The following is a 16,749-nucleotide window of genomic DNA, read 5'->3' on the forward strand; positions in this document are numbered from 1 at the left end:
CGCCTTTCTTAGGGATGGATTTTGCTCAGGATCATCCTTTGACTTGGCACCTGCATTCTTCACCAGGTCTGTCTATGAGTGGGATGCAGCCAGGTCCAGCAGAAAAGCTCCTTCTGTTATCCCTTCCCTGCTGGGATGCAGGAGAAGTTGAAATAATTAAAATATTAAATGTGAGGGTGGAAAACCCCTTCTACTTAAAAAAAAAACTTTGAGAGGAGGATTTTGTTCCTCTCACCCATCCATGGCAGTGCTCTGCCTGGATTTTTTTCATGCAAAATGTGGCCCCTGGTAATGTTTATTTAGATCGGGACCTGCCGGGGGTCATTGTGTCTAAGTGTAGCAGGCACCTGGTCTGCCCACGATCCACAGCTTTAGCGGCTTGCCTGGTGGAATACAAAAGGCAGCACACACACCCTGCACAGGGGTCCCATTGCCTACGTGACATCTCAGTGCCCTGGCCTCACTGCTGCCCACATCTCCATCTGCTTTGAGCCGAAGACAGGACTTGTAGTCACCACAGCAAGGCCTGTGCCATGGCGTGGGGCTGCAGGGTAAGCTGAAGCACCACAGCCCCCACTCCAGTGACCGACGGTAAAGCCGGGCAGCAAAATGCCACTTAGAGAAAATACCTTAAGACATGCTACCCCCACCTAATCCCCATCCCTTCCTGAACAGGATTGATGCTGCAGGGGAGCAACAGCATCTGTTGCTGGAGGGAGAGCTTCCTGCTGGGCAGGCAGGGATGGGGAGGCTGTGTCCCGCAGGGACCCTCGCTGCTACTCAACCAAGATGCTGTCGGTCATCAGCACATGATGGGGGAGAAACCGAGCAAGGTGCCTCAGGGATGGTACAGCGGCTCCAGCGTGTGGGCGCCAGCTCCAGAGGTTGAAGGAGCTGTTGGGGTGTGAAGCTAAAATTCAGCTTTGATGAAGTTTTTTCTTTAGTTTGGGAGGGTGGGTCTTCAAGGTGAGGGCTGTCTGGCTGAGGTGGTTTAGCTGGCAGGCCAGGGAGCCAGGGCCTCTGAAGGAGCAGAAGGCACCAGCTGTGCACGCAGGGGTCATGCCCACGATCTGGTGCGCGGGACCATTTGGCTATACGCACAGAGGTGCTGCTGCCCGGCCGGAACAGTCCCTGGCAGCAGCCCCACGCAGGACCCAGGCCCACCCCACACGCTGAAGGGCCATGCTGGGGGCGGCACTTCTATTTGAAGCCGCTGGCAGCCCCATCGTCCCCAGGCCATGCTCCGGCAGCACCTGCAGCCCCCAGGCCGCTGGGTTTGGTGCATAACACCGTTTGAAGCCTGCTGAGTGCTCCTGGGTGTCGCTGGCACCTTCCCGCTTCTCCAAAGCTTCACTCGGGCTCTGCCCTGCCTTGCCGCATGCTTCGGCCTGCCCGAGGCTGCCCCGGTGCCGGGGACATCGCTGGCCCCTCACGAAGGGTCGGGCCGCGCCCCGCGGGCCCTGGCCACGGGCCCCCGACCCGGGTGGGGGGCTGAAGGCTCCCACCTGCTCCCCGGCCACACGGGCGTCCCCCCGCGGCTGCAGAGGGCAGGGACACCCCACCCAGCGCCACCTGCCCCGCGGGGGCTGCCCGCCGCTCCGGGCGAGGGGTAGGGGGGGAGCGGGGCCGGGCGCGGTGCCGGAGCCGGGGCCGCCTCTCCCTCCCCCCGCGCCGCTTCCTTTTATAGCGATGCGGCACCGCGCCCGCCGCCGGCAGCCAACCTGCGGCCGTGACGCCGCCGCCCGGCAACCCGGAAGGCCAGGCTGCGCCCGCGGGCTGCCCGCCGCCAGGTGAGGGGGCGGCGGCGGGAGCGGGGCGGCGGGAGCGGGGCGGCGGGAGCCCGCCTGCCTCGGCGGCTGAGGGGGGCCGGGGCGGGGCACCTGAGGGCGCCGCCCGAGGGGAGCTGGGGGTGGGCGCTGAGGGAGGTGGCGGTCGCCTGAGGGAGCAGGGCTGAGGGGAGACTTGGGGGCAGCCGGCGGCATGTGGGGCCGGGGTAGGGCTCCCCCCTGACCCCTCCGTAGGGCCGTGGAGGCGCAGCCCCGCGGGGCCGGCGGTGGGTGCTCACTGCCTCCGGGGCAGCCCGGCGCCCTCCCGGCCCGCAGCTCGCAGCACCGGGCGTCTGTCCGGCCGCGGGCAGAGCCAGCGCGGGCAGCCGGGGGAGCCACCGTCGAGCCCCGCTTCGGCCTTGTGGCCGGAGCCGCCGCCTCAGTTTCCCTCAGCGCACGGGGCCGTGAGGCCGCCCCAGCCGGCAGGTGCCGAGGGCGCTTCACGCGTGTCTGCCAGGAGCGCGGGGGTGTCAGGCTGGGCACAGGAGATCCTCTGGGACCAGGGGACGGAGGGGACGGATCCAGCGAGTGGTGTAACAGCCCTCGTGCCAAGCGGCGCGATCTCCAGCAATGGCCAGGTCGAAGCCAAGCGGCAGTGAGCCGGAGCGGTTGCCTTCAGGAGGAAGCCGCGGTTTGGTGCTGCGTCCTGTGCACCACGAGTGCTGCTTACGGCCGGCTTGGGTTGGGAGCAGCGGCAACGATGTTAGCTGGCTGCTTCTTGCACTGAGCTGTGTGCGTTGCATTTGGCTGTCCTCTGATGTTCGGACAGGTGCCAGGCCGGAGACTTTTCAGTTGTCATGGTTCATGCAAACCTTGCATCTCAAAGTTCAACCCAGCAGCCAGAAATGCTCTGGGCTGGCTGGCAAGAAGGTGAGTGCTTCTGCTTTGGGGGACCCAGTGCTTCCCCATCCGGGCAGGGATGGCGGTGTGGTTGTGATCGTGACTACACAAGAAAACTGCCCCTCTCTTAAGCAAGTTGTAGCGATTCAAAAAATGGTGAAATAGGGAGGAAATAGCGCACACCAACACGTAAACCATGAGGATTAACTGGCTGTATGGTTTAGAGCAGCGTTACCCTTTTGCTGTTCAAAAAGGAATTCTTATCCCTAATAATCATTCTTTAATATACATGACCCAGAAAGCCATGACTGGTATACTATTCATTCCATGTTTTGTTAGGTGTGTGATTAAAACAGTAGAGAGGCCCCTTTTTTTGTTCAAACAAAGCAAACCCCCATATCTGCACCCTGAAACAAGAAGCGTTTTGAAGAATGTTACACCTCCAACAAAATCCCACATTTGCCTTTGTCTCTGTGCTTGACTGAAACCAAGCCTGGCACCAGGCTGCCACCTGTGTAATGTCGAGGATGCCAGTACTGCTGCTGCGAGGAGAGGGGAAGCAATCAGGGTGCCTGTGTGAGCTCTGAGGAACCTTCCTGGGTGCACACAGGCATCCTGGGTCATTTCAGTGCTCAGTCCTGCGTAGAAAAGCTGCTTGGGATCATCTTGCCTTAGTGAGAGGCAGCAGTGCATGGCTTCTGCTGCGCCCCCCACTCAGCAGGGACTGGGAGCCTGTGCCTCTTTGGGCAGCAGGATGCTCTCAAGCTGCTGCTGCAGGCAGCAGTTCCTACCTGCTACTTGCTTTTGCTCACTTTGAGCACAGATCAGACTGAGAGGCCTTGCCTAGTGTGTTTTCTGACAGTTGTCACCACTTGCTTTCCCAGGGCGCGGCCCAGGTCGGTGGTTTGGTATCCTCCATGGCTCAGCAGAAGCACCTCTGGCACGATGGAGTTTCTGAGCAGGTCTGAGGCAGTGCTCAGCATGGAGACTAGGAAGTGCTCAGGATGCAGCAGGAACAGATACCAACAGGACCTTAAAAATGTTTCAAATAAAGTCTAAAGCATCCGTTTCTCTAGCTGAGATCGATAGTTCAGACTGCTTAGCAAGGAGCATGTGCAATAGATTTTCAATAATCTGCATGGCACAGTTCAGGCTTGAGGAAAAAATAACTGGGCCTTGTTCTGTGTCTCTGGATGTGAGTGTGCCCAGTAAGAGCAGTGGAAGAAGCTGATGCATTGAGAGTAGTTGAAAGCTTAATGCCTCCTTTAGAGCATGGGAGGGCACAGCCACTCTTAACTGCTTTTTCTTTTTACTCAGAGGTATCAGAGGATAAATAATGGCTCACAAGAATAAAGACTGGTGTTTGAGATACTTCCTGTGCTTGTTGGAGAAGAACAAGGCCAAGAGTATTGTGAAAGTAAAAGCTTATTTCCTGTGAAGAACTTTTGCTGAAGTGAAGGGTGAGATCGTTTCAGAGCTGGAGGCATAGCTGTGGTGATTCAGGTCTGAGGCAGAGTGGAGGGCACTGAGCACTGGCCAGTCGAAACCTGCAAGTGGGGAACAGGGCAGCATCATGTGCTCCTCTTGCTTCACTGGGAACAGGAAGAGAGGCTGTGTCCGTCCTCTGCCTGCAAACAGCCTGAAGAACTTGATTAGAGGCTACAGGTTGGTTTGTCTGCAGGTGTAAACTGGCCTGCTCTGGTCGACTGAATACATGCTCCAGAGGCTCAGCTGAGACCCAGCACGGGTCTCTTGGCCACGCAAGCAAAGTACATGGAGGACTGCGATCCCATCATGGGTATCAGGACTGTTTCTGTTAGCTGAAGGTCATTCCGGCAGCGCTCTCTCAATGCTGACTTAGAAAGGCTTGACTCTGAGGTTAGCTCAGTCCAAGACTTATCTTCCTAACCATCTGGTTTATGTTTTCCTTTAGTGCGTACCATGGCTATGAGCTTGCTTATCTGCTGGATCGCTGCCTTCATGCAGACCTGCAGGGTCCCACCAGGAGCTGAATCAGGCTCACTGGCTTCCAGGTGCTGTCTTTCCCCTGCAGCAGCACAGCTCGGAGGAGGAGGCGGCCTAGCAGTCTCCTGGAATACAGTTGCTGGAGCAGGGATTTCAAATCTGCAGTCAGGCTGTATCTTGCAATGGGTAGAAAGCACTTTGCATGGTGTCTGTAGTTACTCAGCTGTTGGAAACCTTTGTTCTGCGCTGCTCTGTGTGGAGCTTGATGTATCTTGGATCTTCTTTTGGTGCCTGAGTTCTATTAATGCCCTTGCTGGGTATATTTTAAAACTCTTCCTCTCAGTGGTTTTTTTTTTTTGTTTTGTTTTGTTTTGGTATGGCACACATGAATTTATTCCCTTAAGATCCTTCTACACCAGAGATCTAGAAACTGAGTGTATGTGTGACCTTGTGGTATAAGGTGGGATGAGTCTAATAGCTTTGGTTTCCATTCCCAGCAGGTTTTTACATGGTGCAAGCTGCTTTTCTATCACCAAAAATGCAATTTTAATAAAAAGCTGAGTTTGACAGCTGCTTTGCAGAAATGCTGTAAGATCTACTCCTGGGTATCTACTGGAAAAACTTTCTCAAAGGTTTGCTGGATAGAAGGGGAAAAAATACCAAATCTTCTGACCACAGCAGAAAACTAGGAATTCTATCTGAGTCTCGTTAGGACAGGCTTTGTCTCAGCCAGAATTCGGGACACCCCCCAACATCTGCCTTGTTCCCAGTCTTGAGGTTAAACCTTCTGGCCACAACTATCTCTATTTAAGAAAAAAATATAGACGCTAGTTGTAATCTGTGCTATGAAAATCTAATCTGTGACCTAATTTGTTGTGATACCATGAAGAACCTGTCAGTAGCAATCACTGTAACCCGTGGCACAGACTCACTGCCCGCTTTCCAAGAGCGCTGGCTCATCATAGCCTCAGAGAGAGCAGTGTCATGCCCAGTGTGTATATCTGGGCTACTCCACTGCCAAATTTGGGGAATAATATACAGACAACTCTCAGATCACTTCTGTTATTCTTTCAAAATGAAAGTGTCACGGGCAGTCTTACTATGTGTGGAAGTGAACCTCTTCTGCAGGCGATCCCTGTGGAACAGGCTGGTTTGAAACGTGTGGGAAGGAAAATGAGATGCAACCAGAGCTGGATAATTTTCTATGTATGTCGCAATAGCTGTTTACCTGTTAATCACCCATTCCCCTTGTTGGTGGCCACAACTTGGATGCAACCAACTCACTGGGTGAGTGATTAGAGGAGTGACTTGTCTGAACAACTTCTCACCAATGTGAGATGAGGTTTCATGGGCTGATTCTCAGAGGACAAACTGGCTGGCATCTGGTACAGCCCCTTTGGATCAAGTTTGTTGTCCTTTATGGAAAAAACCCCAAGATCTTCTGTGGTGTGTTACTGAAACCATAGTGCTGCCAATCTTGCTCTGCAAGGCTAGAGGAGGGAGGAAGGTTTTATGGTTGGGAATGCAGAAATAGGCTGAAGAACTGGGAATCATATTCCTAGTCCCTTGCACTGCTACATCTGAGAGGGAGAAATCTTAACTGAGGAACTACAGCTCTATCTGAAACAAACTGCAGTGCTGGGCTTCCAGTTTGATTGTTCTAGAAATAAGTTCCTTTTTTTTAATATAAATATTATCTTAAAGTGGTTTACTTGAAAATACTGAATTAAAATGGGTAGGGGTATGCAGTCTATTAATTACTGCTAATACCCGTCTTTGTGCTTAGTATGACAGCATCAGTCCGTTTGGACTTTGAGAGCTTCCCAGTTACTGGCTGGGTGTTCAGGATCCAGTAAGGTGCATGTCCAAAATGAGGCCATAATCTACGGTCTGATGCCTTCCCTGCTCACCCTGGAGGGGTTACCTGTGCTGCTGTTAAGGCATTAGCTCTTTCTATTTTGAGCCGCCTCTTTACTTTCAGTACTTGTACACGTCTTGTTCCCTAGCATGCTGTAGGTGTACGTTAGCATAAAACACACACATTTGTGTAGTATTTTGTAAATTCACTGTCCTTTTATCCACCCTGGGCACTCGGGGCTCAAGTTTCAATGTGGTGTTTGTTGATTTTTGTTCACTCCAGGCTTTCCCCTCCACCCACTCACTTCCTCTTACAAATGTTTCCTCACTTCACCACTTTTTCACATGCGTTTCTAGTGTAGGGTTGCTGCCTGTTGCAGGCAGGCTCAGAACTTCATGTCCTGTTCACCTCTGTGAGACGGGCAGCAGATTGGTGTGCGAGAGCAGGAGCAGAAGCAGGGGAAAGGTGCCTGCACATGTGGGAGGAAAGGTCTAGCGGCAGGGAGAGGGGGTCTGAGTGCAGGTGTATTTTGGGGCAAGAGGAGCAAAAGCTTGTAAGTAGGATGGATGTACAAGTGGAGGGAATGAAGATAGACGGGGGAGGATAGTTATATGTATGCTCAGGGATAGGGCACAGTGAGATGTCTGCGTGTATGCGGCTGGGAGGTGGCAGGGCACGTAGGGCTGGTGCATGTGCAAGGTTTGAGGAAGGTTCATGCTCCAGACTAGAATGCAGCTGGGCCAGAGGCCCTGCTCCCTTTCTCAGCCCAGCATAGACAGGCTGCTCTGCCTCCAAGACTTGTTCTTGGAGCTCAATAGCATGTTTTAATGTGCAGGGTTTTTCTATCTGCTTTTTATTTCTAACAAAAGTTTCCTATCTCCCCTTGGAGAACACCAGTTTCTCAGCCATGCAGGGTGCATCTGACAGCTTACAACCTGCTAAAAAGAGAGGGAAAAAACCTCACCACAAAAATAGCATGTCTGAAATTTCAAATTAGGCAAAGTCTAAAATTAGTAAGAACAGGCTTGTCTGTGGCTGTGCAAACCAGCAGAGAATTAATATTCATCTGATGCTGATCAAGGCAAGCAGAGATTTGCAGCTTGCACTTACTTCACCTTGTCCCATACCTGTCCTTGCAGCTTCTCTTCCCTTTAGGGCTCAGTCACTAGTTAGCAGAGGGCTGTACCGATGCCGCTAACTTTGTGCCAATACCAATGCTACTTTCAGCACCATGAAATGTTAGCAATAGCCAGAGTGTTTTTACCACACTCCTTTTATTTCACTGCTTGGCTGCCATGAATGCAGCTTTGGATGCATCGTGCTAAGGTCACGCTCATGTGAGAGCCCTGGATGTGGCCCAAGTCCCATGCTGGGGCCAGGGTCCACCCACTGTTTCCTCAGTGAGATAGGTGCCCCCAAGACACTTCTTGGTGTTCCCTCTCCCCAGCTGTGGTTTACAGCTCCACGGTAATTGTTTTGCTGTTAATGGGGCTGCAGTATAAACCAGTCGCTGAAATAATGCACATCGCAAGAATAACTATAGGTTGCTTTGCAGATCCATTTTTCATTTTACATCTTGGCATAGTTTTAATTTGCAGTGTGACCCATGCAAACAGGTTTATTTGCACAAGTTGAAGTGGGCATTAAACTGGTGGGAAAGGGTGGAAACTTGCTGGTAGGGGGGAAAATTATATGCAAAAAGGACCTTGAGTTGATGGAGAAGGGAGTAGTGGAGGGGTGACTGAGTTATTCAGCCCTGCTGGTGGAGGTGACATACGGCTGCTCATCTCTGGGCGTGATGGGTCTAAGAGAGGGGATAACAGCAAGGGTCTTTGCCTCTCTTCCCCCCTCCCCTGAGAACTGCTGTGCTAGGCCCTCTGCCCACCACCGGAGATAAATCCCTGGGAGTGAGTGGTCTTCCACCCTTATGTCCAGAGGAATTGGAGGTCAGTTGGAAATCCAAATTAAACAAGGCCTTAGTGCAGCTTTGAAAAGTTTACTCAGAGGGCTGGTGGTGTTCCAGTGCGGTTAAACTGATGACCTCCCTCTTGTAACAGTGCAAGAGAGTGGGCCCTGGTTTGGCTGTCAGCAGCCAGCAGTGACTGCACAGCTTCGTCTTAGGTGGCAGGGCTGGAGTCCTGCCCCTCTCACCTTGCTCCCATCTAGCCCAGGGAGGGCTGGACTGCAGCAGGCATCTTGCTGCCCAGCCGCTTCTAGCAGGGATCGTGCTGGGAGCTTGTGAGGTGCCTGGGCTGCTGCAGGCAAGGGGCAGTGCTGAGGGACAGTCCCAAAACGGGAACAGCCATCTGGTTGTTCTCTGGAGGACTGCAGCAACCTGAAGAGGACCTGGAGTTGGCTTGTTTCGAGTTGCCCCACGGAGGGACAACAGGCCCTGTCTCTGTAGGCATCGCCCAGCAGCGTGCTCCTTGCAGTGGGCAGCTAGCTGCTGTCAGGTTAGAGTTAGATGATGGATGATTTATGTTGCCCCCCAACTCAGTGTCTTGCCAGAGATGTGGGAACAGGGAGTAGCGTGATGGGGAGTATCTCTGCAGTCTGCAAACTGCAGGGGTGATTTGATTTTCATGGTGGTGGGTCTGGACTAATGAACAAAACTTAAAGGGAGAAAATAGGAGCTCTATTGCTAAGAGTGTTCTGCCAGTCCCAGTACTGAGGAGGGCAGATGCTCCTGCTTGTGAATCCTAACCCCCTCTCAAGGACTAGCGTATGACCAAATATGATCTTCTGTGCATTGGTACATCTGTCTGCGTCCTGCTTCCGTTAAGGAGTGAAGAAATATTTACTGTGTGCAGCAGCGTTCTCATTTTAGTGTGCTCTATTGCAGATAGCCACTAGCAGTGGCCTACAGCAGTCTGTCAGATGCGAATGAAGAAGCTAGTCACATCTCTATTTAAGGGCTGGGACCAAGTTTCTTTCCCAGGATTATCGCTTTGAAAGGAGATTGTTTTAGGAGTGGCTCCGAGTTGTAAAACTCGGATTTCTTGTGCCCAGGATCCACAGCTGATCAGACATCCTGGTTATTGGCATTACTGTCATTGCATTTATGAGCAAAAATAGTTCTAGGTCCACTTACACCTGTTCTAGGTCTGCTGCTACCCCGTTCTGCACCTGGATATAACATGAATCACACCACCTCTAAAATACATTTATGCATTCGAGGTATGATTATGCCTAGGACTTGTCGCTGCTGTTCGTACCAAAACAAAGGTCCTTTAAAGTTGTTGAGGTTCTGTTTGGTCTGTCATCTTTTTTTTTTTTAAAAAATAAATTAATCGATGTGAAAAGCAGTTGGTGGATACTCAGAACTCTTGTTCTGCGGGGGAGCGCCACCCGGGGTGGAGATTGCCAAGCCTTGCATGCTTTTGCAGGGGGCTCACAGGAGATCATGTAGCTGGTACAGGACCAGTAAATTCTTCCCCTTCCCAGACTCCTGCAGCATGTCAGTCAGTTGAGGAAGCAAGGGAGGGGAGTAGGGGCCCAGAAGGAAAATACTGTGCTGGAGTGAGCATGTAGGAAAGGACTGATCCTGATAACCTTGTGTGCCTGCTGATCCCACTGGCATGCTGGAGCACTTACCCAGAGTCCTTGGATAGGACCATCTCCTACAAGGCCACCTAAAAGGTCGTGGCTTATCAGCACGTTGCCCAGCACTGTGCAGGTTTGGAGCTGTTCCTGGGCAGTTGTTTTCATAGAGCTGAATACAGTCATTTGCATATTGCACAGCGTTTGAGCTTTTCCTCTTCCTCTTAACTCTGCTGGGCAGTGTTGTGCGTGTGTCTGTGAGGGAAGTCACGCTGTCAGTCAGTGCCCATGTTGGTGTGATTTCCCCTGGGCAATGGCTCCCAGAAATGCCACCCCCTCTCCACCAGCCCTGCTGAGGAAGTGGAAGGGCAGAGGCTGCTCTGTGGGGGGACCTCAGTGAGGAACTTCCCCTGTGTTTGTTCTCCTCCCCTGGTTCCTCGTGCATATGACCTGAATCCTCATGCTCCCTGTCATGGGACGTTCACCAGCTGGGGGCTCTGCAACAGGGGGTGCTCATGTCCACTCTTGAGGAGCCATGGGCTTCCTGTGAAATCCCCCTGTGAAATAATAACAGACACCCCATCCGAATTACTACCCACATGTCCAGCATGCCCTGGCCGCTCGTCAGCCCTGCTGCTGGGGAGAGGTCGGGGGACAGCCAGAAGGTGTCCTTGCTGCTGGAGGCAATCAGAGCCAGCCCCTACCAGCCCTGCCTGCCAGGGGCAGTATGGGGAGCGCGTGCCCGTTTTGCTCCCCTCTGTTGGCAGCTGTACCAGCCGCTGGAGAGGCAGGAGAGGTGGAAGGTGAGCCTTGTTTCTGCCCCCAGAGCCCTGCTTGCAGCCATGCCAGTGCATCCAAAGCCTTGGTCCAAGCGCAGGTGGTAGCAGTTAATGCCAAGTTGGTCCTTCTCTGAAGCAGCTCCAGGCCTGCCCTACCCTCTTCTGCAGGATGGAGCCCAAACCAACACTTAGGCTTTGTTGGGTTTCGTTAAGGTTTGACTTACCAGGAGCTTGTTATCTGTTAGGCAGTTGTGGATGTGTCCTAAACGTTTGTTTTGATTGTCTTTCTCACAGTGTGCTGAAAAATTTCTGAGCTGCAAGACTGGCCAAAGCCTCTGCCTGGGAATGAGGCAAGCTACCCCCTCTTGGCGTCTTTTGTTTTTTTCCCTGCACTGCATTGTTGGGCTTCAGTCCTACCATGAATTTCACTGACCTCAGTAAAACATTGACAACTCCCCCAGGTGGAGCTCAGCAGGACCATAGTTTTTGGAGATGAAAGCGTATCCGATAGCACGAAAGATGTATTTTCAGAGGTCACTGAAACTCGGTCCCTAGTCCCAAAGCCTCCTTTTGCCCTAGACACTGCTATTGCAAATGCAGTAGGTGAATTTAGGTTCCAGCCCCATGAGAGAACGTACCAGTTCATACAGAGAATTTTAGAAATTGCCCTTCCTTTCTCTGATGCCACTTTAAAAGGTATTTGATGAATGTAGTAAACATTCATTGCACATTTCTTTTCCAGTACCCAGCTGACCTCAAATCCTGAATGAAATTTATTTGCATTTGTTTGTTAAAGCATCTCATTTTGTGAATCAAAATGTCAACACATTTGAAAATGGTCCCACATGAGGCATTTGTATCTCTTGGAGGTTAAATTGCTGGATCAATTTCCCATTAATACTAAGGGTGTTTAAAGGACAAATTCTTTGCCTACTGCAGTGAAAATTTACCCTGAGGTATGACATTTCACCTGCCACTGACTATAAGATTCTGGAATATAATGGACTGGAATAGATGGATTTGCACATGCTGGTAATAAAAGCGGGTGAGCAGTGGATCCCATTACAGAAAACCTTTCCTTTTTTTTTTTTTTTTTTTTTTTTATCCCCCCTCTTCCTTTTTCAGCCATCAAAACTTGCATGCTTTTTGCAATTCATATTACTGTACTACTCAGACACTTGCACTTGAATTTGGGCACAGTTTAATCATGTACCATGAGTAGATAAAGAGAGCCCTGAAGAGCTTCCATTCAAAAGGGCATGAAGAAATGGGAGCGTCAGGGTATGTTCAAGGTCTTGTACCTGAGCAGCAGCTGCAAAGCTGGGCTCCAGCTTCACCAGTTCCTGCACTGGACCACAGAGCTCTCAGCCCCACCACACGCTGTTCTGGTTGCAGCAATGCCAACTGACAGGGCTTTGCCACAGCTTGTCTGTGTTCCTCAGTGTGGCTCTGTCCCAAGTCAGAAGAAAGGAGGAGGACAGTTGGCAGGTCTCAACCCCCTCCTATTCAAATGAAATACGGAGGCAACTGGAATGAGCTATCAGCAAGCTAAAGCAGACAGTATAGCTGCAAATAATTGGAACCTAGGGCCATGGTGAACCTGAGCCTGTGCTAAGGTGTGTTTACCAAAGGAAGTGCCAACATAACCTAGGAGAACATACCATAAAATTGCACCATACTGTCCCCACCTTGCGCTATCATGGAAACCAGATGCCAGGATGGAAAAGCACTAGGAGCTGAATAAAAATGCTTCAAGTGTCAGAGAGCCCTGCTCAGCCCTACCTTGTGCTGCAGGCCATCTACGCTTCCTGGCATTCCCTGGTCTCTTGCCAATTCCCATCAACAGCTGTGGTTTGTGGTTGTAATGCTCAGCGTTTGTCTCCTCTTTCTCCTAGCAGACCTGCATCAAAGCTAAATGTGCAGCATGTAGCACTCTGGGAGTCTCCCAGGACTCCCAGAAATGGCCTCCAAGCATGAAATCCAATCCTGCTTTACTCCTTTATCTTCCCCAAGGCCTGAGACACCACGAGTGTGGGTTTCTAAGTCTTCTGGGCCCTTCTGATGGAGTTTGTGTGGAAAGGTGATAACAAAGTGCTTTGTACTACATTATTTTGTTTCTTTGAACGAACAAGAAAGTGCCAGTAGTAAACTTAAATTCGGATTGCTGGCCCAGAAGCAGCCTACTTACTGCATGTAGCAGCTAAAATGTTATTCACTCTACTATGCTTATTCCCAATTTCTGTGTCTATGTATTACTGTTGAGACTGCAGTTTGAGTAGGAGCGGCTCTGAGATGTGTCTGTTAGGAATCCCGCTTGTTTCAGGAGGCCCCAGAAGTTCATTAGATGTTTAATAGCTTCCAGTCACTGCTGTGCTGGATGGACCTGAACTGGTGACTGAGAGGGGAAAGGTTCTCTCGCACATTTACAGACCCTGAGGCATCTGTTCCCCAGGCACAGATTTGTCTAATTCCCCTAAACCACTGATGACCTGCCCTGAAACGATACTCCCATTCCCTTAGGAAATCCCTTGGGCTGATACCAAGTAGATAGTTATTTTTGGGTTCTTTCCCAGAGAGAGTGCACTGTATTGCTCTGAACCCTACACACCAAATAAATATATCATAGGGCTGTAGTAAAGGTCCAGAAAGCTTCACTGAAGGGGAAACAGATTATTAATAATTAAGGGTAGTTCACTGTATTGTTTTTGAGCCAAGTAAAGCTAATAGAGCTTTTTTAATAGCAGGGATAAAAGTGTAGAATATTGAGACTGAATTGATTGCAACATTTAATGGCAACATAAAAGTCAATTAATGAATTGCAATGGTTAACTCTGCATTAAAGTGAAACATGCAGCTCACAAGCAATGTATTAAGCATTTTTAAAGATTACAGAAAGCAAACAGACAAAAACCCAACCCGTAACCCCCTATTGACAAGTAAATGCATATATTACTTTTTCCTGAGAAACTCATATGACCATATTTTCAATTCTTTTATCCTAAAGCTCTGGGTGCATGTGTTGCTTTTCCCTTAGCACCTTTCAGAAGTAAATAAGCCTTTACAAGAAGTTGATCAGTGATTAATTCTAACAAAATTCTCTCAGGGCTGCTTGCAATTTCTCATGGCAGGGATGGACGGTAGTGCAGAGAGAACAGGGTTCCACAGATGCCTTTGTAAGAAAGGCTCCAAATGAGGACAGTTCCCAACTGCTATGTGTTTGAATCGCACCATGTTGTTTATTGGCTACCCAATTACAGTTTCCTAATTTAAAAGTATATTTTCTATTTCTCTGCAATAACGGAAGAACATGACACAGAAAAAACAGGCTCATTGGGTGGAATAGCTGTACTTCTGGAGAATGAGGAAGGTTTTAAAATATTCTGCATTGAACAAATTAAAGGTTTCTTGCAGAAAAAACCTGCAGCCGTTCCTTCTTACTGTCATCATGTTGTAATTTAATCCCTCTGCAGCCTTTCCAAACCCATCCATTTCTTCTGAAACCTTTGTCCAAGCCTCAGTCTGACACAAGGTCTTTTCCTGCACGGCAGTCTCCTACTCTCTGCCGTATTTCATGGTAGCCATTCAGTCTCCAGTGGGGACACATGCCCCTTCTTTGCCATCTGGCCACATTCAAGTCCTCTGAGTGCAATCGCCTCTGTGCTAAACCCAAGCTTGTCACACTCATCCGCAAAACCTTTCACAAGCTCAGGGCCAGAGTCTGTCATCTGAATGGTAGTGTGTTATGCCTTAGGACAGAAGTGACCCCATTAAAACCATTTTAGAAGCATGCATACTTACAACTGTCTCGCTGCTTTTATATTTCTCTCTGCTCCCTCATGGTTCCTCAGGCCCTTTCACATCCCTGCTTAAGATGGTCTTCTTTGAACTAGCCATGGAAATGTTATATTCTGTACATCTGCCCCTACCATCCTTTTAAATAAAATTTAACAGATAAACAGTTAAGATTAAAATAATAACTGGAACATAATGGGAGCATGAAGAAGCAGGTACCATTTGCCTTTTCTTGGAAGAGAAGATGTAATTGAAAAAGAGAGTCCTGTGAACAGCATAACTAATGAATCCTAATTTTCTCCTGGTTTGGGTTCTGTGTGCCCTGCATTTCCCGCTGGGGCCTTCTCAGTGTGACGCCTCCAGACTTCTCCCTGTTCCCAGCTCTCCTCTTCCCTGCCGTGTTCCCCAAGCCTCCACTGCAGTTCCTCCCAGTCTTTCTCCTACATCTTGCCAGCTGGGCAAGAGATGACACGTGCAGGTTGTCTGGGCAGGACACACATGCTGTTTAGTGTCCAGCATCATAAACGGGGTTTCCGTGGGAAGGCAGGCTGTAAGTCCTGGGACAGGGAGAACTGCTGCCTGGCATGGGCCAAGGGCTCACAGACTAGCTAGAGGCAGCACTGAATGGTCAGCCTTGCTGGGAAGCACGCAGTAGAGACGCTGTACTGCTCCATCTTTTGTACTCAGGTTAGTTGGTTTAGGACTAGCTTGGTGACTGCTGTAGGACATTCTGTTTTGCCTTATGGGGACACCTCACTGCAGTGATAGAAAACCATCCTGTACGACTGATCTCAGTGTTTGTGTTTTCCTCTGATCTGTGACTTAGACTGTGAGATGCTCGAAGCAGGAATTGCACCAGTGTTTCTGTAAAGCACAATACAAATCTTTCCAACTTAGTTTAAGTTACTGAAGTTCAGCTGTATCACTTTAGGCACTTACAAGTTATCAGAAGGGGAGGTACCACTGACAGGCTGCCTAGTCATCTTGCTTAACATCATACAAGAAGTCCAAGGCCAAAAACATGGTCTAAGCTTCTCAGAGTTACAACCCATTACCTCACAAGAGAAGACTATTTTGCTTCTTTCCACTTTTTAGCATGTTCACTGCCCGAGACAGGAGTCATTTAGAGTAAGGAATATATGACCGTGTATTAAAAAAAAAAAACCCAGCACTGGTTTGTGATGCATTCCTGAGAGGCAGCAAGGTCACGGTGGGAAGCTGCTTGTTCTAGTCTGATCACTAACATAATACGCACTTAAGCTCTGACTCGGGAACCCAGGTGTCTCAAATGGGACCGTATCCAGATTGGTATAAACAGGCACAGAATGTTTCCTAGCTCATGCATGGGGTTTATCAGCTGGACACAAAAAATACTATCTTTTCATCAGTGGGGTAAGCTCTGAATAAGTTTAAGTAATTGCAGTGTGCAATGTCAGCTTTACTTCCTTTTGTTGCTAACTGAATATTAAACAGCTGCATCTGGTGCTAGATTTAGTCCTAGGTGCCATATTCATACTCAGGAAAAAGGAAGAGAAAGACGTCAGTGTTTCAGTTGCTCAGCAAAGGAAGTGTTTAAGTGCATGCCTAAACGCTTTGTTTTATGGCAGCCTTCATCTGCACCCAGTCTGTCTCTCACAGATTACAGTATGGGGAAAAGTCCTGGCTTCCCATTTCCTCTGCTAGCGAACTATTCTTTGCAGTCAGAGAGACTTTTGCTTATGTGAGCAGTAAGGACTGTTTCTGTCCTTCTAGCTACCCAGGCTGCTTAAAGTGATCACTCTGGAAGACCAAATTTGGAAACCAAATATACCTACCATGCGAGTGACAGGTGACTGGGAATTTCTTACTGCACAGAAAAGGAGTGCTACCTACCCACTTCATATGAGGTCACTGGATGGTCTACAGGAAAATGCACATACTGATGGGGAAAGCGTTTCTTTAAAGTTCTTTATGTTCAGCAATTGGGTGTGCTAAAATTAATTTAATGCCTGCTGTTCTTTGGAGCATATTGATGGAATTGCATGAAAGTAGCAGTGTAATGGGATACAGCAGATGACTCTGTCCTAACAGTGTTATTTTAAAGACTTCGATGTAGTTGGTGAGCCAATAACTAAATCATAGTCTTTTTTTTCTCCCATTATTCCGTAGC

The 16,749-nt window shown here is 49.7% G+C and overlaps 1 protein-coding gene across 8 annotated transcripts in view; it reads left to right on the forward strand.

Moving 5' to 3' along the window:
* Nucleotides 1-1,692: 1,692 nt before the first annotated feature.
* CYRIB (CYFIP related Rac1 interactor B) overlaps nt 1,693-16,749 on the forward strand; it is a 98,822-nt gene continuing 83,765 nt past the window's right edge. For 4 of the 8 annotated variants that reach the window (XM_055706531.1, XM_055706533.1, XM_055706532.1 and 1 more), the window contains exon 1: nt 1,693-1,790. The gene's annotated coding sequence lies outside the window, so the exon portion shown is untranslated. The remainder of the gene's footprint in view (nt 1,791-16,749) is intronic. The other 4 variants (XM_055706530.1, XM_055706529.1, XM_055706536.1 and 1 more) reach the window with 4 other exon arrangements.

The sequence above is a fragment of the Falco cherrug genome, chromosome 3 (genome assembly GCF_023634085.1).
Source record: "Falco cherrug isolate bFalChe1 chromosome 3, bFalChe1.pri, whole genome shotgun sequence".
Lineage (NCBI taxonomy): Eukaryota > Metazoa > Chordata > Aves > Falconiformes > Falconidae > Falco > Falco cherrug.